Source organism: Chenopodium album, chromosome 3 (genome assembly GCF_948465745.1).
Source record: "Chenopodium album chromosome 3, dcCheAlbu1.1, whole genome shotgun sequence".
Taxonomy (NCBI): Eukaryota; Viridiplantae; Streptophyta; class Magnoliopsida; order Caryophyllales; family Amaranthaceae; genus Chenopodium; species Chenopodium album.
The window spans coordinates 15,159,333-15,180,011 of record NC_137836.1 but is presented as its reverse complement, the minus strand read 5'-3'; the positions used below and the strand labels follow the sequence as shown (position 1 = coordinate 15,180,011).

Genomic DNA, 20,679 nt, shown 5'->3' with positions numbered 1-20,679 from the left:
CGTATTTCTCTAATTGATTCTAGCACTGCTGCTAAAATAGTGTGTGGAATCAAAAATTTGGAAGGGGACCTTGCACTCCAAGCAACAAGGTATGTCCTGCGTCCTTGCCGGACTTATCTGACATGGCTTTGTTGCCAAAGGCTGTAAAGTACTTTGTAAAATGGTTCATTTCAACCCACGGTGGGAAGGAGGGATTTGGTTCACAACATGTCATACCCAAAGCTGTTGTGTCATTCGCTGATCCTTCTTTAGATATACCTACTGATGTTGAACATTGTTACTTGTCTGTTGGGGAGCATTGCATAAACATCCCTAGTTAAAGAAATGATTTCAAATTATTTATTGTCACATACCCATTGGTATTGCTAAAGGTAATGTTGCAAAGTATGAAAAATACATCCAACATGTTAGACGGAAGAAATATTAATGTGAAGATACATGTCATTAGTAATGACCAGTTACGGTTCTCGAGTGGGAGCTTCCGAAAAGGTTTAAGGTATAGGGTTTGGAATTGTCAAGACATGGACAAAGACACATTTCTACCATTAATCACATCAGCAATCGAGATGCATATGCCCCATCTTGTGTTGTTAACTGAAACGCGAGTTTCTATTCATATGGCACGACTTATTTGTGGTCATTTGAAGCCGTATGTCGTGTATGGAATTTCGAAAAATGACTACGAGGGGGGGGGGGGGGGTTCGCCTTTATCTCCTTTTTCAAGCATTTCTCAATGAGCTTGCTAAGAAGTTTTCCGCAAGACTATTGTTGGGCTTTTGATAGACTACTATAAATGTGTTTTATTTTATTATTATGTTTATCGTATTGGAATTCCGTTAATATTATTCAATCCACACTAATGAAGTGTATGACATTTCATATGTATTATTAATCACAACCTTATGATCTATATGTAATCGTGTTTTTAAATGTTTTTAAACAGTGTGATATCCCTGCATTGTAATTATTAGGCCGTTGCTTTGACCAAATGTACACTAATTGTGTTTGTCCAATAACATGTGCACACTTCTTGGATCGAGTCCATCGTATATATTATTCCTAATCCATTAGGCACAAACAAAAATAAACATAAAGAGCACATAACATGTACTAATCAAATACGCGCCCAAAGTACTTAGCCTATAAAAATTCTGGGTCATAGAACTTAGCCTATTATGTTGTACATAATTAAATTATAATTCTTGCAATTAAAATAATAATACAAATATACAAAGTATTAATTCGTCTCTTTGGAGACATTTGATACAATGGATTAATTCAATAATGCATAGCAAAATACTGCGTTATTTCAATGCTTGATTGATACTTAGTATCATCACATTACTATCATTTCCCCTCACGTTCCTTTAGTTTCACCAAGCGTTTTCTACTTTTGTTGTACATTTACAGCTAAAGGTGCATACATCTTAATCTTTAAATTTATAGTTAAAGGTGCATACATCTTAATCATTTGATTTTGCAAAAGCACATCTATACTGTATTACAAAATAGGGGGGCTAAAATATTACAAAAAAGGGGGGCTATAATACAGTATAGATTATAGCCCAATTTATTAAAACAGAATTTAGAAAAAAAACCAATTCCTATTAACCCGTAAACATTTGTAACATGGGCCAATACATAAACAGTCTTGTGTTTTGGATAAATTATTAAAAACCACATACAAGTATGGGCCTCCCAACAAACTTCTTTTGAAAAATGTTAGCCTTCAAACTTGCTTGGCCCAATACATACAAACACCTCTGGAGCTGGAGTATTATTGCAATTCCTCTTTGTATTCCAGAGGTTCGTTTTATTGCAGCACTACTTCTATAACAAACACTGCAACTACCTCTTTTCCAAGACCAGTGCACCTTCTATGGTTCCTGTTGACATTATCCATACTACCGCACCTAATTCCTAGTGTCAATCCATTTACAGTTTGTGTACATCACAATAGATCTAAGCAAGACATTAACATCCTCAGCAACTCCAAGTTTGCCTTATCATTTGCATATAATCAACCTCTGACTTTATGAAACGACACCATTAGCATAGTTCATAACCTACAAGACATACAATTAACATGCCTTTAACCAAACAAAAAGCTGATTCCAGTAACAACATTTACAAAATTGCCGAATAATTAGCAAATATTCAAATATGGGCTGAAATAAACTAGGGCAGTAACATTGTCTGGTAATAGTTGGATCAATGAATACAGGAAACATACTCGACATAATTCCATAATTTCACTAATTATGCTCATTCCTTTTTAATGCCACAATTTAACTCGAATGAATATTGTCTGTAGTATGCTAATTCCATACATTACCAATTCAATTTTACTAATACTCTTTTTACTAATTCCATTAATCTATGATAATTCCATACATTACCAATTCAATTTTACTAATTCGAATTTTACTAATTCAATTTATCAATGCTAAATTCCATAGTTTTGCTACTACAATTTTTACCTACCCCAACAACATTCAAATAAACAACCAGTCTTTTCAATTCGACGGAGGACGAATGTAGTAAAAATCCTCGATTTCAAATAGATTCACAAGTTACCTGGAACCAAGATTAATGTCACTACATCCAGAATTTGACAAACACGATTTTTACCTACCCCAACAACAGTCATATACACAAGCAGTCTTTTCATTTTGAGGGAAAAAGAGGAGGAATCCGACAAATAATCTTCCATGTGAAATAGATTCACAAGTTACCTGGAACCAAGAATTCGAATTCCTCTTTTACATGTAAAGACCAATTAAACCTGTTTTTAGCCCAAAATTCGGCAGCAACCCCCAAGAATCCATGCCTTCCTCACCCAATTCGTGTAGTCAAAAATAAAAAAATTTAAGTATAAGTGAACAAACGTGAAAGTAAACGGCGTCAAACGTGGGTCTCCTTGACACTCATAGGGTAGTCTTGTAGGATGTTTTCACCCTATTTTTCATAGTTTTCTTTTATCATTTTGGTCTTTTCTCCTTTAGTTTCTCTATTTCTTCTTTCTTCGTGTTTTACTTTACTTTATGTGGTTTTCTTCGTGTTTCCCTTTTATATGACTCCTTTTATCTTCTATTTTCTCTTTTTGGTTACTTTTGTAGGTTCTTAAGAAGTTGGCTTTGCAAAGGGATCAAGAAGAGCAAAAAGGGCTAAGCAAAGAAGAAGCAAGCTCCCTAGAGAGGGCTTGGAGAGGGCGCACATCATTTGCCAAATGCCGCGGGCGCGGATAAAGTGCAAGGAAATGGTGATTTTTTGCAGGAACTCTCCGCGCCCTGGCCGCGGTCTAGCTGCGGGCGCAGAGGTTCTGGAGATACCGCTTCTTTTGGAGAGACCGCGACCCCCTGTTTACACTTGGGAGCAGCGCATCTGCCGCCGGCGCGAGAGTCTTCGCTGCGGGCGCGGGCTATAGTACCCGCGGGCGCGGGTTGTTGCCCAGATTGCCCGCGGAGTTAGTTATGGGTTTTGTACCCATTTCTCCGCGCCCGCGGGATATTACTGGAGAGGGCGCGGCCAATCAGATTTTCTTCTTTGTCTATAAATACTCTTGTAATTCCTTTTGAAGGCTAAATTTTAGATAATATTTCATTTGCTTAGTTTTTAGAGATAGAAACTAGAGAGAAAGTAGAGATTGAAATTCTTGGATTTTGATTTGTATTACAACATTGCTTCAATCAAGTTTAGATTTCTTCTTCATATCAATGAAAGTTTGTGAGATTTCATTCCTTTGAATTTAATTTTATTGCAATTTCCTTTAATGCTTGAAAGTTTGATTTGAATTTTGATTTAGGTTTGAGAATTTGTTGATTGATTGATTTTCCTTTTAATTAAACTTGAAATGAATATGATTGGTATTGAATTTGTTTTGTTTCTTAATTTCACCATGATTAGTGAGTAGATTAGTTGCTAGGGAGAAGGAGAATCATGCTTGATTGATGATTTTTGCTAGTTGATGATCATTGATTAATTGAATTGTTGCAATTAAATTGGTTGACATAGTTGTGCATGTGATTAATTAGACTAGGTGTGATCAACCTATAAGATTAATTTAGATTGCATTGCAAATTTCAATGACACAAACCCTTGATTTGAGAATTGCTTTAATTGATTGAATTTGATTGTGATTTTCCTTGTTAGCCATTTATAATGAACCCTAGCTTGGCTTATAGGAGATAGCTTTTGGATTCCTTTGATTGCAACTATTGTTTGTCCCTTGTAATGTTTAAATCAATTTAGTGATCTATCAATTAGCATAATCATTGAGCTTGCATGTGGAACCTATATCGATTAGCCTATCTTCTTTATACTTTTGTTACCAACCACAACCATTTATATTCTTCGATTTAGCATTTTACCTTCTCATTCATTTGGGTTCGACCCTTGACTTACCACATACTTGTATTAGGTTGGTCGAGTGTTTACTAATTAGGTTTGTCTATATATAGGGAGAGGTAGATAACGACCTACATTTTCTTCTTGTCACTCCCACAAATAATACAGCTGGCATACGAAGATAAACACACAATATTAATGATGACATATCAACATTTCCAGCATATTACTTTCGAGCGGTGAAATGTCTGTTTTACCCCCATGACAAACGAAACCCGTTTCTCACAATTAGAAACAGGGAATTAGCCGTTGAAAATATTTGTCCTTTTTTCAGTCTTTAAAAAAAATAACTAGCTTGAAAATTTTCAGAGAGAATCCTTAGCCTTGGTTTTGGTGTTGAATGTTACACTCAAACACACATAAATTGAACAAATTTATATAGTTGTTGATAAAATTGTATGCATAATTTTATCAACAATCAAAAGACCTATAAAACTTTGAAGATTTCTATCTGCCAGAATGACATATAACACATATATTAAAGGAAAATTTTCTAGGAAAGTCCTTTTAAGTGGTCGATCTTATGAGGAATGCCCTTTTATGAAAAATGTGGCGCTAAATGTCCTTATTATATGAAGATAAGGTTGTGAGGAGGGTCCGTTTACCAAACTCCACCGTTGATCAAAATTTAATAAACCCACATGCACATCCATGACAACTTAAGTTACCTTTTTTTTCTTTTTTTTTTCTTTTTCCTTTTCCCTCCTTTTCCCTCGATTTCCCCCTTTTCCCTCAATTGATAAACATACCCAACCCTTCTTCAATCTTGAACAAAAGAAAAAGGAAGTTGGTCCTTAAATACACTCAACAACCACCTGTCTCTCTTGGATCCATTCCAGAACATAGTGATGAAAACCTGCTATTGAGAGTGATGGAGAGGAAGATGATGATGTGGTATTGATTGATTTGGATTTTGAAGATGAGAGTGATGATGACATGTTTGCTGCTCATCTTCATGAGGACATTACTGAGGCTAATTGAATTTTGTACAACAAGCAAAGATAAATTTCAATTTGGTAAAGTAAACTTGAAATTTAAGTGGGATTGTCAACTTACCCTTGTTCGATTCGCGTTGAATGCCTTCAATTAGCCTTCAATTGTAATTTTTGGGATAAAAATTGAAGTTTTGGATTAATATTGTTCTAAAATTAGGGTTCAATAAGAGGGAAAAAAATGGGGGGAAAACTTAAAATAGAAGAAGAAGAGGGAAAGGGAAAAAAAGAAGAAATAAAAAGGGCCATTAAAGTGGTCATAAGCTGTGCACGTGACTTTTTTTGGCCGAAATATTTTGGTCAACACATGAGTTTGTTCAACGAACGCTCCTTGCAACCTGTAAGGAGGGTGATCCCATCGTAGGGGGTCCTTCCTTAGATTCCCATGGCCACTTAAAAGCCTAGGACATTACACTTGTTAGGGTGTATTAGGATTTGAATTCCTGACTGTTTGGGAGACCTTGAATTAGAAATGATACTCTCATCATGCTTTTTTGTAAGAAACAAGTAGGAGTCGCCAATGAGTTTTAGGAAAACTCATAAACCTCGTTCATGCCTTTCATCCATGTGGAGTTCATGGAATAATTAGCACAAATCGTAAGTTTACTCATGCCCAAATTGGTCTACATAAACCAGAAATGAGTTCGGGAGCGAGGGTACTAAAATAACGTTCCTTTTAAGGAGGAATCGCTATTCTAGCCATAGTACGGCCTCTATTAGCTCTTCCTTTTTTGCAATTTCATTAACAAACAATATATGCAACGCGATACCTAAAACTAAGTTAGTTGATTTTATTTATACACGTTAATTCATGTAGGAATTACATTGCAACGTCGTTATTCTTTATTTGATCAAATTCGTGAAAGAACATGAAAATAAACAATATTCGCCTTGGCTTAATTGATTAACCAACAATTAATTATCCAATTCTAATATTTGTTTAACGCAAGATACTATGTGAAAATAATTAATTAGTCCTTTAAACAAATATCAAACAACACTTATTAAATAATTAAGGTTCCTTTAAACAAGAAAATAAATGTGATTTATCTTAGTGCTCGGGAATTAACCACTTCTCTTTGTTAGATCTCCGTTTAGAACACTTATGGATACCTTCTTGTTGGGGAACCTCCACCTTAGTAACAAAAGATCAAGGGGTGAGTGTTTAGGACAAAAGGGTTTAGGTAGCACAAGTTCACAAGTGTTTTGCCAGAGTTTTAGGTTATTTTCTGTGTGTTTAAGCCTCGGATTAAGCCTCTATTTATAGGGAATAAGTAGGTTTAGGGTTTTGAAAATTCTGCCGTAGCAGGTGTCGCGCGCATCTGGAAGAGTTGCGCGCGGCATACTAATGCAAGTGATTTAGTTGTGCTGCTATGGGCGGCGCAACTGATGTTCTTGCGCGCGGCCTTATGGTAAGATTCGATTCTATATTTTTATAAAATTCTTAATCTTCCGCGAGCGCATCTCTAGGGGTTACGCTGAGTGTCGCGTGCAACTGAATTAGTTGTGCGCGCCTGCTAGCACGATTGATTGAGATGCGCGGGGATTTTCCTACGGCAGCACTTAAATTTAACCTAGGCACTCCTAAATCTGTCATTATTGGGTTTTAAGACGGCCTTAAGCCTAATATTGATCGGATTTAGTTAATTGGACCTCGTTTTAGCTTTGTTTATTTAGTTTGGGCTAGTTTTTGTGTTTTGTGGCTTAACTAGTTATCCATAAGCGTTCCCCACTTCGATCCAACACGAAGATGATTTTATTTATCGTCATTGCACTTCCTGTCGGGACGGGAGGCCAAAAGTAGATGTCTACATTTAGCCCTTACTTTGATCGAGTCTAGAATAGACGATGATCAAAGTAGTCAAGGAAATAAATCCGAGACTCATTTTGCAAAGTTCTCAAAGAATAGAGAATCTTTCAGAAATGTTAAAGGATGTCGAAACGATCCTTGGTTCGCTAAGTGTTCGAAACAAGTAGCTATTAAGGCTAGAAAAGTCTTTCCTAGTCTTAACGCGCTAAAGAGTCTAAGTTGACCCTTTGCAATTGTAGAACGCTGTTGCAAGTATAGGTGTTCTGGGTGATGTCAAGTTATGAGAAGAGATCAGTTTTAAAAGAATAAAAGGGGATGATTTCCTCTCAATCATGTCATCGTTGGACTAATGTCCCTTGATATGTCATTGAAACTTTAGCCTGACTTTAACAAAGTAAAAAAATGAAAAAGGGGTCTTCAGTATTCGAGTCGAAATGGTCCGGTATTCGAGTCGGATGTCCACAAGATGGAAATACATGTCTCAGGACTAGAGGCATATATCCAAATCCAGTGAGAGGGAAGAAAGTCAGCAACTCTCTCAGCAGTTTTGTCCACAAGATGAGTACATGTGTCTTAGGACAAGGGGCACGTGACTACATAGGCACGACATCGTCTCGTCGCTTCTTTATACATGGGGTGGACGGACACCCTAACTGTCCGGTAAGCTAGTAAGCGCACTAACTACCGTATTTGCTTACATTCAAGAAGTGTCTGTTCTTGATGGTTTGGCGCGCCTGTCAACTCGTGAGCTAACGCCTAAAGTAATCCTCCACCTTTTAGTTCCGAGAGGTGTATCTTGCAATAGCTTGGGCTGAAGTGAAATTTTACGCAACACCTACGTCGTACAATTTTGCGCCGTACGATACGCCTTTTGCATTTTTACGCTGCATGACAACGCCTTCCTTTTTGCTTCGGACGTGAAAAAAGAAGAAAAGCTGAAAATTTGTAACGTTAGTATAGTAAAATGACAAACCTGTTTATGGGTGCTTTTATGTAAAGCACCACCACGGAACGTCTTAAGACATCTACGGAAAAACGTTCAAAACGTGTGCTTAGGGAAGGCACAAAGCACGGTGTGCATGCAAGAATGATGCAAAAAACTAACAAAGAAGAAAATAAACTACAATATGCAAAGCAATTAAAAAGATTTTGATAATTTGCACGCCATTTCGTCTAATAACGAGCAAAAACCGTTGAAAAATGATCAAACGGGTCAAAATCAGGATTCTGGTCATTTTAGTGATTAGTATCCGCGCGCAATTCAGTGGGTCACGCTGGCCAGGCGCGCGCATCATTTTGAGTTGCGCTGGTATGTCACGTGCAACGAATTCAGTTGCGCGCGACATTTATGTCAGTAAAATGAAATCGCTGAGCGCGATTTTCACTTCGCTCTTTCTTTCTCCTTCCTTCGCCATTTTTGCCCCTTTTTCTCTCTAGGAAGCTCGGATTTTCTTGTTTTTCGAAGCTAAAGGAAGTAGATCTTGTCCCTTATTCATTTTTTCCATAATCCAATGTAAGTTTTTTGTTATATTTCGTTTGATTTAGGCTTAATTGGGACGATTTTCGAACCGTAGAACCCTAAATTATGAATTTGGGGGTTTTCTATTCAGTCCATTTTTCTTGAAATTGTTTGTTCCATGTTGTTATACTATGTTTAAGGATGTCTTGCAACAAATTTCATGAAAAATGGTTATGTATTGAACCTTATATCAGCATCTCTTTGTTCAAGCTCGTTCTTGCTCTTTTTCTTGTAATTTTGCTTGATTTTATTGCTTTTTCTTGCTCATTTTGGTTATAATTGCTGATTATGAAGTAGATTATAGTGATGGAACCAATATTACTTTCATAATTCATTTTTGCAAATTTTAAATTGTTGAAAAATGGAGCGAAACATACTCTTAGCTTATTTTTTGCCATGTTTAACCTCAAAATTGTTTAGTAGACGATAATCATGTTTATATTACTGTTATTCATCTAGGAGTAGTTGATTATTTGAGATTTTGAAATATAATCTCTTGAATGCTTAGTTGAAACTGGTATAGGATGGCTTTTGTGGGTGTTAGAAGCCCCTATTTCCTGAGTTTTACTGCAGGTATCGTAGCCCCCAAGTATGGGTGGCATTCAATTTTTGTGTTTTTCCCTATCGGCATCCGTTATGCTGCCAAAATGGGTCTAGAATACGTGTATTAGTTTAGTTTAGGAAACTAATAAAGAAACTTTATCCATCATAGCAAGGACTCGCCTTTATTTGTCGATGCTGAGGAGATTCTATGTGAACCTGACGAGGCGGTTCGCCCTCGGAATTGGGTGACCCGTCCTCCAAAGGAGGTTTGAGAGCGACGCGTCGCAGCCGATCGACGTCGCTAGGAGGATGTGGTTTGGGAGGCTCCTCCCAACTGGCACTAGTAGAAAAAGCCTCATTTGCGTCGCTCATTTATAGTGTATTTGCGTCGCTTCTATGAGCGACGCAACTGCTCGCGACGCAAATGACTTCTAAGTCATTTGCGTCGCTCCTAGGGGCGACGCAAATAAGAGTCATTTGCGTCGCTCCTTTATAAACAAGCGACGCAAATGACTTTTTTTAAAAACTTATTTTTTGACATTTGCGTCACTCCTTTATAAAAGAGCGACGCAAATGACTTTTCTGATAAACTTATTTTAAGTCATTTGCGTCACTCCTTTATAAAAGAGCGACGCAAATGACTTTTCTGATAAACTTATTTTAAGTCATTTGCGTCACTCCTTTATTAAAGAGCGACGCAAATGACTTTTCTGATAAACTTATTTTAAGTCATTTGCGTCACTCCTTTATAAAAGAGCGACGCAAATGACTTTTCTGATAAACTTATTTTAAGTTATTTGCGTCACTCCTTTATTAAAGAGCGACGCAAATAACTTTTCTGATAAACTTATTTTAAGTCATTTGCGTCGCCCCTTTATAAACAAGCGACGCAAATGACTCTTTTGCTAAACTTTTTTTGTTATTTGCGTTGCTTGTTTGTTTAATGAGTGACGCAAATGAGGTGAATTTTTTTTTTTTTAATTATAATATAATAATTGCCTTGTATATGTTTGTAGTACCTGTTTTCCTAGGTATAAAGTAATATGCTAACGCTAATATAATTGAAATTAAAATGCAATATTATTGAATAATGCAAATGTAAATTTCGGCAGAGTCTCCTTTGTAATTTGGCCTACCCATAAAATTGGGAATGACGGCATTATATTAACAACCTGTCCAATAAGATTACATCTCAATATCATAGACATTATACTCATAATCCCAACACCAATTAACCAAATTACTTCATTTCAAGCCTATAATCCAAAACAAGAGTCAAACATGCGCTAAGTGGTAAATCTAAAGTTCAACATTACATATAAAATACTCTGCCCAAATATCTCGGATCTCATTTATCTCCTCCTCGGTGTACGGTGTAGTTCTTGAAAAATCCTATCAACACAACAAATATACAAGAGGAAAGTTTTAATTCAAGATTGTAGCTAACATCAAATTGTATTTATCAAACAAAAAATGAAATATTTGACAACTCATACCTGAATAAGATCTTCACTGCTATGGTGATGTTCAAGTATTTCGTACATATAACGCATGACGTAGTAGCCACACTCACGTCCACCCAATTGTTGAGGACACTACATGTAATATATTTGTAAGTTGAATTAAATTGCTATACTTCAATTATTAAGAAACTAAAATTTAGGGTCAGAAATTAAGGTAACCTGTCCCAAATGCCATGTCAATTTACTTCCCCTAGATTGTCCACTTAATGCCTTAAAACTTCGAAAAGCACTACACATTTGAAACAAATAACATATATATTACCCTTACACACATAAAATCATGACATTAATAACAAACTAGACTTACTTTGTCATTGCAAACTTAATTGCTAAATTTCGCTTCTGCCTCAAAGGATCAAAGATGATGACTTCACGCTTAGCCATGCATAAGACCAAAAGAACCCAATGATTCCTACATAATAAATTAGACACACATTTGTAAAAGAGTAAAATAATATCAACAATTTGCAAAGTTCAAATAAATACAAGTTCAAAGTTTATACTTTTCATGGTATGGGCATAAGATGAACTGCTTAGATTTTTGTTTTTCCATCACATGTGTCATGTATAGTAGGATACGATCAGCATCACTATGCAAATAGGTTTCTGAAATCATTTCCGGACACATGAATCCAATGGAAGCCACTTCCTCCGTATCGAGTAAGTCACTCAAGGCCCTACATATATATCATGTAATAACATTATAAATGGTAATAAATAAGTATATGGGAAGAGTGAAATTTGAATATCTTACATCATAAAAACTTGCAAAACTGAAATATTCAGCCAAGCTCCTGTGAGAAGTTGATTGACATCTTCATGTTTGATAATGATGTCCTTACTGTCTTCATAACTAAAGGTCCAAGCATCAGCCTTAACCTTAATAGTTTCACCTTCGGGTAATGAAGATAACAAACTATTCAAAGACCCACACTTCTGAGACAAGTTTTCCAAAGCATAATCCATAAGAAAAACTTTTTTTGGATTGGTGTTGGACTCTTTTGTTTCGCGACCACTTTCAACTACTTTCATTTTGTCTTGCATGTTTTCTTTGGCCGCTTTGTTGTTACCATTGTTCTTATTTGATATGAATTCCTAATCAATAGTAAAGCAAATCTATTCAACAATTTGCTATATTTTGTATGGCAAACTATATGTAAATTGTTACAAAAATAATTTACCTTGTCATGCATGAGTGAAACCAAGTATTTCGGCCATTGGGTAAATGTACCATGAGCATGCTTAAGTTTCTTGATGACTGAAGAAGGAACTGGAACCGAGAATTCTTTGAACTCGTCAAAAAAATCATCAACACTCACCCTCACGTGATCCGGAAGGAGGTTACTATGATGATCAAGGATTAACTCCGGATGATATGTACCTTCAGCTACAATGACTTTCTCAGAGTCATTTTTCAACAATGATAGCCGACAAGGAACCGGTTCCTTATAAAGATAGAAAAAAATCATAATTAAAAAATATAGAAAACTGAGTTACAAAGTTAAAAGTATGTCGCAGTCATAAATTATTAAAAAAAAAAAGATACAAAATATAAAATAACAAAGTGTTGGATACCTGTATGTTTGCAAATGGATCATCACCCACTGATTGGCAACTACTAGGATTTTGCTGAGTCGTCCGGCCTATGTTATTCATTTCTATCATTTCAGTTGGAATTTGAATACCAATCTGTTTAGCAAATAACATAAACTTCTCTTGAACCATGGAATCCATTTTAGAATCCATCTCCTGCATAGTCTCCTCTCGTACCCTCCGGGCTACTCTTGCCTCTAATTCTTCCAGCTCATCATCTCCGAATTCCCTACCCCGTCGGCCACTACGCCTCTCTCCGGATCCCCATACAGCTTTAATGCCAATTCCACTGCCAAATGCTATTGCCCGACCATTACGATCTTTTTTCCCAAGGGCACGAGATAAGATATCATCATGCCTATTAGGAACAAAGTTTCCTTCAGCTTGTTGCTTTCTCCAATTATCCTACACAATGACTTCAAGTTAGAAAACTTTGGTTGCAATACATAAACTTAACAAAATATATTCAAACTTGAAATAAAGACTTATTACATATACTTATTATATACTTACAATGGATTCTTTCACCTCTCTTGTTTTCTCATCCGGCAAATAAGGATTTCCCTTATCATCTTCTATTGATCTTGCTAGAAGCCAAGCATATGTCCTATCCGGCAAACTAGACACAACCGAAGAACAAGATGAAGTACTGGATGCTGAACATGTCGTGGGAATATACCCTTTTCTACGCCATACAATATTCATTTCACCATATGATTTGGCTCCTAAATGGTGAGGGTATTCGTTGAAAGACTGGCTTTGTCTTGCCTTCTCACTGATTTCCTATTTTCACGAGCATAAATGAAGATTAGTACATACGAATCCGTTAACAAAGTATTAATAACCCGCATGATCATTGATATTAATACACACAAACCTTAAAATCATCTGTCGTATGCCCCTCCACAAATGTTTTCCACATATCCTCAGATATGAAATCATACAGTACATACGGCATTCTTTTCTCCTTCGGCATATTCCTGGTACATGTGATCCAACCACTGACCAATTTTGTTTTGAAATCTCTCCAAGTTTTATCACAAGTGCGTAGGACCTTTTTTTTCTTGTCTTCATCTTCTTCGATTTGAAACTCTCTCTACGCAAAAAATTAAAAAAATAAAAAAAGTTAGTAAATAATTTCATCATATTCAAATAAATTGTTTTCATCATATTCAAATAATGTCAAAATGATCATATAATAGTATAACATTTAACATATAATAGTGAATATTACCTTAACATCTTCCCACAAAGTGTCTTTTATTCCTTGTGGAACTTGATTCCAATCTTTATACAATATAGACACCTTTGCACGACTTATTTCACCAACATGAATTTTGTATGCTTTTGCCCACTTACCAATGGGTCGACACAATTCATCCCATTCAAGCACTCTAGGAACCCCAGGCATGGATTTTAGGCCCTTTGAAGGACCTCTTGGCTTTTTTTTCTTCTTCTGAGAGTCGGTTGTTTGTAGCTCTAATTGTGATTGATTGTGTGGCTCATCTTCCTCACTTTGCAAAGACATGGAAGGATTATGCAAATCCTCATCCTCCATTATTACTTACCTGAAAAAAAAAGACATAAATAAATTAAGACGTCGATTTATATCATTTTTAAATTATAAACTTGAACACATAACAATAATAAGCAATTTATGCAATAACAATAAAAATCATAGAATTCATACCGCCTTCATTCTTCTCTTTTGCGATATAAAATCCTTCATTATGATCTTTTCGTTTCAACGTTGTGTCAAAATCATCGACTATTGGAGGGATGCTCCAAACGGAAGGTGGTGACTCATTAAATTGCTCATCATATTCTTCCTCGTCCACCACATCTTCAATGCCAAGTATCCTTCTTTTACCTTCTAAAACAACTGACCACTTACAATCAGCTGGGTCAGCCATGTAAAAAACTTGTTTTGCTTGTGAAGCTAATATAAATGGATCAGCTAGATGCCCTCGTCGACCAAGATTTACAAGGGTCAAGTTCCCTTGTTCATCTTTTTTTACACCACGGCTACTATCAGCCCACTTACATCGAAATAGAGGAATCTTGAAATCAACATAATCCAGCTCTATTATTTCTTCAATGATTCCATAATAAAATTTCTTCTTATCCACAAGTGTTTTATCATGTGCACTAACATACTCAGATGACAAACCTACTACTTTAACACCACTGTTTTGCATTGTTGACTTGTCATCTTGTCGGCTAGTGTAAAAAGAATACCCATTGATGTCGTATCCCTCATATGACATGACTTGACATTTAGCACCATATGCCAACCATCTCAATGTGTCAGATATATCGTTAGGTGTGGTGGATAGTTGGGACATCACTCGTTCCTTGAACCATGTAACGAATGAACAATTATGCTCCTTTATCAGCTGAAGATCACTTTTGGAAGGATATTTATTTTTAAGAAAAAGCATGTGCTCGTCCAAGTAAGGATGAACCTCACTAAGATTTTGCAACACAAAAAGCTCGGCCTTATTTTTCATTTCAAAGCCCATGGATATCCTTTTCCTGCCAATAGTACCTTGACCTCCAAGCCTCCCATCGTGTCGAGACTTTGGTAACCCAATTTTTTGTGAACGTGCAAGATATTGAGCAACCCATGCTGCCACTTCCTCAGCAACTGTTCGTTGTACAATACTAGCTTCAGGTTTGGCCGGATTCATGACTTTTCCTTTTAAGTCACCCATTTCTCGTTCAAAAGGATACATGTATCTCATACACACTGGTCCACAAAGTTTAATTTCACGTACAAGATGAATAACCAAATGAGGCATCACGTCAAAAAAAGATGGGGGAAAATACATTTCAAATCGACACATTGTCTCAAGTATATCTGCTTGCAAGTCATCTAAAATACTTGGATTTATGACCTTGCTACAGATAGTGTTAAAAAAGACACATAATCTTGTAATTGTATACCTCACTTGAGGTGGCAAAATTCCTCGAATGGCAACTGGTAATAATTGTTGCATCAAGACATGACAATCATGAGATTTCATGCCACCCAATTTCAAGTCAGACATTGACACAAGTCTACGAAAATTAGAAGAAAATCCAGCCGGGACCTTTAAACCATGCAATGACTCACAGAAGCTAGTTTTTTCCTTTTTAGACAAGGTAAAGCAAGCTGGGGGAAGATACCAGCGTTTTCCTCGAGATTCGGGTGCCAACTCTGAACGACCCATAGCAGCCATGTCTTTTCTTACTTTAACTCCATCCTTTGTCTTTCCTGGCATGTTTAATAAAGTTCCCACAATGGCATCACATATATTTTTCTCAATATGCATTACATCTAGACAATGTCTAACTTCCAAATGTCTCCAATATGGAAGAGACCATAGCTCAGACTTCTTCTTGTAACCCCCAGTTGATTTGCTTTTGTAAGGCTTACCAAACTCATTCTCAATGTCTTTGACCCGCTGATAAACCTCACTTGCACGTAAAGGGCCACGAGCTTCTCTCAACTCCACTTTTCCATTAAAAGACCCCTTATTGAATCGAAAAGGGTGGTCTTCTGGAAGATGTCTTCGATTATCCATGTATACATGCTTGCCACAATTGTCTAGGCGCAATGCCTCCAAATCATCTTCACAAATGGGGCAAGGAGTTCTTCCCTTCACAGTGTACCCCGACAAATTCCCATAAGCTGGGAAGTCATTTATCGTACAAAAAATCATGGCACGTAAAGTGAAATTGGTTTTACTATATGCATCAAACATTTGGACACCTTCATTCCACAACAATTTCAAATCTTCAATGAGAGGCGCTAGATACACATCAATGTCATTTCCAGGTTGTTTAGGCCCAGATATTAGAAGGGACAACATAATGTATCTAGACTTCATGCATAACCAAGGAGGCAAATTGTAGATAGTTAGAAGAACCGGCCAGGTGCTATATTGGGTACTTAGTGTCCCAAATGGGTTCATTCCATCTGTACTAAGACCAAGCCTAAGATTTCGATCTTCTTCACCAAAGTCCTTGAACTTTCGATCAATGTTCCTCCATTGCGGGGAATCAGCAGGATGCCTCATTAACCCATCTTTCTTCCTCCCATCAGCATGCCACCTCAATAATTTTGCAGTTTTTTCATCCGAGAAGAGTCTCCTAAATCTCGGTATAATTGGAAGATACCATAATACCTTAGCCGGAGACCCTTTCTTACAGATCTCACCAGTATCATTCATCTTGTAACGAGAAACTCCACACCTTGGACACTCATGCAAATCAGCATACTCATTTCGATACAACACACAGTCATTGGGACAAGCATGTATCTTCTCATACTCCATACCCAAGGGGCACATAAGTTTCTTGGCCTCATAGGTGGAGTTTGGAAGTTCATTCCCGTCGGGAAACATTTCTACTAAGGCTTCTAACAACTGCGTAAAACCCTTGTCAGTCCAACAATTGCTCGCCTTTAAGTTGAATAACTTCATAATAGCACCAAGTTTAGTGAACTTTGTACAACCAGGATATAACGGGGTTTCAGCAGCTCTCAAAATACTATCATATGTCTGGGGACACTCTGTGAAATGGTCTTCAACATCTTGCATCATTTCATCTATCCTGTCCTTCTCCACTTCACTCTCACTTTCAACACCAATATCATCAGCTGTATCGATATCCTCACCTTGGGGGTCATTATCATCATCACAATGATTCTCATCTTCCCTTGGACAATAACTAGAACTTGCCTCAATATATATGCTCTCACCATGCCATGTCCACCTCGTGTAGTTTTCTTTAAACCCACGACGAATTAGATGATCTTTAATATCAACTATATCACGATATCCCCTCGAATTATTACAGTCACAACAAGGACAAAGAATATTCTTTGATTTATTCTCTGTTTGGTGTTTTAAGGCAACAGTGCTAAACTCTTCAATTCCTCGTAAAAAACTTGTACAATTTCGTTTACCATACATCCAACTTCGATCCATTTTCAACCACTGAATAACAAAATTAATTTTAAGATAATGTGTATATTTTGTAACATATATAGCTCCTTAACCATAAACAAGAATATAAGGCATCAAACATTTTCATTCAAAGTTTATATCATGTAAATGCAACTCCGGATGATCCAATAAGGTCCTTATCACTCCAACCTAACCCATTCTTGAATGTCCTATCTCACTAATAACTACTTGTAAAGTTTGGTTCTAAAGAAAATCCGGCAGCATTTCCCTACAGTTCTCCAAGCACACAATGTAGATAATCGGCTATCAACATATGTACCCAGAGAACAATCGGGAAATAGTGAGCCATGATCTTCTTAGATCCAAAACAATTCAAGTAGTTATCACCTAAATGAGATAGAACATTCAAGAACAGTCCCAAACCGGGGACTATTCAAGACTTACTCCTAATGAGTAAGCCCTGAACGGGTATCTAAGTCAATGATGCAAGTATTATTGCAATTCCAATCAATTATATCACAATTAAAAATCTCATACAATTCACAATCATTATACCAACCAGAACAAATAAGTTAATATTGCAAAGAATGGTTCAGATATATATACCACAAGTGAAGACAATCTCGTATGCGTACTACCGCCTTAATCGTTTGTCCACAACCAGAACCTCGAGCAACTTGTGGAATTCACTTCCGCATAATTAAGAATCTGCCATAAAAAATTACATATATTAAACCAACATAGTTTGAAAATCACTTTGTCCCTGTGATTATGATAATCACTTTGTCTGACCACGTATTTGCGTGTGTGCTCGTGATCCTAAATCTCATAGAACAAGAGCGAGCACGAGAGAAATAGAGTTCAGGACATTACTGAAAGTGCCTAAGTAGAGGTACTTGTTCTCATAAACGCACCCAATTCGTGCTTCCCATCGCCCATTATGATGATGCCTACAAAAAAATTAAATGATAAAAAATAATTTTAATAAGACATTCAAAGAATCATAGATGTCAAGTATATTGCAAAACAGCAACTGTAAAAATCTACAGACTAAATGCAAACAAATTTGCAGAACAAATGGAGCACTAACAATTATCCATAGTAAAAGAACACAATCTATTAAATTACTTTAGTTTGAAGTTTGAAACTTCAAAGAAACCATGGTATTTCAAAAAAAAAAAAAAAAAAGCCCCAAATAACTTTTACCGCAAATTGTATCCAGGCTTTGAACAGTGCAATAGTATTTCACTGGGTGGAAGAACAGATCGCATAAAAGCAGGCTTTGCAGGTGAACAACTATGTCAAGTTGACTGCACTCCTACGCCAATAACATGAAGTAATAATAAGCTCCTTACTTAACTAAACTACATAGAGAAAGTAAAAGACAATTTCCTACACGCCAGAGAAAAACTAAGGCTGAGTACATAACCTGTGAGGCTGTGATACCTTCACAAGTATCCGCCTACTTCTAAAGGTCAAAGACCCAAAGAGAAAAAGTTCAATATTTGCTCCATAATTATACCGTACATAATATTGAAAAGATCCCAGATGATTAAGCCTAGCATTCCAATTACAATATCACTTCTCTATTAGGACATAAGCTAGAGGCCTGGCTTATCATGCAACATTTTTAGGGACTATGCAATATGCTCAAATGACTATGCTATTCTACAGACTGTTCAAAGATGCAAACAAGCAACCAGTAAAATATTGCAAAACAGCCATATAAATTCAATGACTATGCAATATGCTCAGATGAAAATTGACTTCAAAAATTCAATGACTGAAATTCACAAGTATGCAATATGCTCAAATGAAAATTCAATGACTGAAAATTATAAAAATTCAATTAAATCTGCCATATAAATTCTAATTAGTGAACTAACACTAAACCTGAAATTAAACTAAGTCCGAGCCGAAATCGATTGAACATAAAAGATTGAACATTCTAATTAGTGAACTAACACTAAAAGTTCAAGTTAAATGCTACATTCTATCTACCATGAAAAGATTGAACATAAATAGAAGCAATCTTACCATAGGTGAAATTGATTTCTAAAATTCAACAATGTCGAGCCGAAATCGATTTTTGGGGCGAAATTAAGCAATTTTTCCACTCGAAAATTCAAAAATTCAACATTGCTGTAATTTGCTTGAACTTCCTCGGGTTTTTGGGGGCGAAATTATGCGATTTTTCCACTCGAAAATATCAGATATTGCTCGAATTTTTTCAGCAGGATTTTTAATTGAATTTTTTGGGGTTTCTACGGTTCGAATTCGTATGGAATTGAGTACATTTTTTGCTCGAAATGGGGGATTTTTGGTCGAAAATAATCAATTTTTCTGGGGTTTAAGGGTTCGAATTAATTAGGGTTTTTGGTCTAAATTTTAGCTCGAAATTGCTCGGATTTGCTGCCGATTATGGGTGTTGAACTTGATTGCGATTTTGGATGTTGAATTTGCTGGGGATTTGCAGTTTTTTGGGCGAATTTGTGGGTGTTTTTTGGGCGAATTTGTTGGATTGAAGGGTCGAAATTGAAAAGCTGGGGATTTGCAGTTTAGTGAATTAGTGAAAGTGAAAAGCTAAGGTCAAAAGCGCAGAATGGGTAACCTAAAGCAGAGTTATTTGCGTCACTTCATAATAAAAATGCGACGCAAATAACAAAATCTGAAATGCTGAAAATTTGTTATTTGCGTCGCTCATTTATTAAAAGAGTGACGCAAATTATTCAGTGCCTTATTTGCGTCGCTTGTCAGTAAATGAGTGACGCAAATAATAAACTTATTTGCGTCGCTTTAATAAAAAAGAGCGACGCAAATGATAGAAAGCTAACATACATTTGTTTTTTGCGTCGCTTCTTTAATAACAAGCGACGCAAATAACTTTAAAGTATAGTAAAAATACACATTTGCGTCGTTCTTTAGAATGAGTGACGCAAATATGGCGACGCAAATGAGGCTTTTTCTACTAGTGTGGGACCCTAGGGTCCTTAAGTAGGACTCATACCATCATGTTTTAATCAGAGGGTGGCGCGGCATCGTGAGTTCTTTGCGCCTTCGTCTCTTTCTTTATTTTTTTTCTTTTTTTTTTGTTTCTTCTCATTTTTAAACCAAAACCGTTTTTTTTATTTTCCTTAGAGTGAGTCTAGCATGCGTTTATACTACTCTGGTAACCTGGGAGCCCGTCTTGAGAGTTTGCCCAAGGTGGCAAAGGAGATTGTGGCGCTTTCTGGGATGAACTCCCAGCTGACGGCTCTTCAGGATTTATTGAGTCAGCCTGCATTGTTAGCTTTCCTCCGTGGTTTGCTGGAGTTTTGGTGGGATTCCACCAACACTTTCC

At 36.5% G+C, this 20,679-nt stretch overlaps 2 long non-coding RNA genes across 2 annotated transcripts; both read right to left on the bottom strand.

Annotated features, from left to right (window-relative positions):
* Window positions 1-10,228: 10,228 nt before the first annotated feature.
* LOC145612011 (uncharacterized) lies at window positions 10,229-11,024 on the bottom strand. The gene is made up of 3 exons (XR_014106508.1): window positions 10,954-11,024; window positions 10,768-10,866; window positions 10,229-10,663 (listed from the first exon to the last, which is right to left on the bottom strand). It is a non-coding gene; the product is annotated as an uncharacterized LOC145612011 (long non-coding RNA).
* Window positions 11,025-11,148: 124 nt separating this feature from the next.
* LOC145612003 (uncharacterized) lies at window positions 11,149-19,310 on the bottom strand. Its single transcript, XR_014106503.1, has 5 exons — window positions 18,546-19,310; window positions 18,213-18,289; window positions 17,946-18,047; window positions 11,298-11,471; window positions 11,149-11,206 (listed from the first exon to the last, which is right to left on the bottom strand). It is a non-coding gene; the product is annotated as an uncharacterized LOC145612003 (long non-coding RNA).
* Window positions 19,311-20,679: the final 1,369 nt, after the last annotated feature.